At 31.5% G+C, this 1516-nt stretch overlaps 1 protein-coding gene across 1 annotated transcript in view; it reads right to left on the bottom strand.

The window, feature by feature from the left end:
• Positions 1-1516, bottom strand: part of CEP162 (centrosomal protein 162kDa) — a 110059-nt gene that overhangs the window by 19309 nt on the left and 89234 nt on the right. The gene's annotated exons all lie outside the window — the stretch shown is intronic.

The following is a 1516-nucleotide window of genomic DNA, read 5'->3' on the forward strand; positions in this document are numbered from 1 at the left end:
TTATTTATAATTAATATATTTCAAAGCATGGCTCCAAAATGATTCTGAATATATTGTAACATACCTTGATTATAAAATACATATTAAGGTTTAAAACCATTAGGATAGAAATGCTCATGGAAACAGGATAAATAAGATCTAAAATGTACATGCAGCAATCCAACTATACAAAATACTATTACATGATTAATACTATTTTAGAAAGATATAATGTAAGATGATAAACCAATAAATGTTTAATAAAACTGCCAATAAAAGAGGGAGGTTTACTTTTATAAAATGGTGTATTTCTGGTCAATATGGACCACCATTTGAAGTTTTAATTTTGCCTTTAATAAAGCATATTTTTTTTCCTTTCATATGTTCAGTTCTACATGATTTCTCTTAAAGTTATCTAATGGAAGAGTGGTTCCTTTGGTTTTTTTCTCTCTCACAATGCTGGATGCCTTCTTAGATTGGCTAATCTTGGACTTAAACCCTGAAGAAAAGCTAAGCAATTCTAGACGACACTCACTTTAGAATATTTCTGGCTTTTCAAACCACCTTTGTCCTGTTCCTTTCTTGGCCCCTGAACCAAACTACTAAGTCATACCTTTTAATACAAAAATGGGCCCTGTAAAAGTAATGAAGTTATTTTTTGGCTTAGTTTTCCTTCGTCTCATAAAACTGGGATAATATTCATCCCAGTGATGACCTCACAATTTTGGATTTGTGATGAAGTAATATGTTTAAGTATCATGACTTGACTACAGAATCATGCTCCCTTATGAAATGGAAATTCTTATTTTGTTTTAGTATGTAGTTATGAATATAAATGCTACAATACAGAAAGTTTTAAAAACAGAAGGAAAAATTAATTACAATTCCACCTACCAAAACTATTTCAATGAAAACATCTTTATTCTAATAAGCTTCACTTTATCATTTTAGTAAAAGTCTCCCAGCCACACTGACCACAAAATGAATATTTTTAAATATTCAAGTATGCAAGAGCTCAAGATGATGGCCAGCTCTTTGATAGACTGAACGTTCGGTTTACGAGGTGTTTTGTAACATTTCCCAAGCATTATCAACGTGTTCCCAACTCAAGGATCTCCCTTCTTGTACTTCTTTCTCACCTATCTTTGGCCAGGATGAGGAATCATCCCAACTTTATACCCAGAGTTTCAAAATATTGCTTTCTTTTTCCTAGATGTCGAATAGAACTGGGGTACAAAATGACCTTTCATTAGTAGGTCTACCATCTCATAAATGAGGCAAATTAGTCTAAAAATTATTTATAAAGCTGTAGATTACATAAAATATTTTTTACTTTTATTAATGTTCCTTTAAAACAAGAATTTCCAGGTTGACTGCATCTTGTGTGAACTCCGAAAACAAAAATGTGTTGTATATAAAATACTTTAATGAAAATTTACTCTTAACACATACTTGTCGCTCCAGGTCCTGAATTTTTTTGGCATCAACTGCTTTATCTTTTAAGCGTATCTTCTGCTGAATAGATGGATTCCCAGAT

This window comes from Propithecus coquereli, unplaced genomic scaffold, assembly GCF_000956105.1.
Source record: "Propithecus coquereli isolate 6110/MARCELLA unplaced genomic scaffold, Pcoq_1.0 Scaffold127, whole genome shotgun sequence".
In the NCBI taxonomy this organism is placed as follows: domain Eukaryota; kingdom Metazoa; phylum Chordata; class Mammalia; order Primates; family Indriidae; genus Propithecus; species Propithecus coquereli.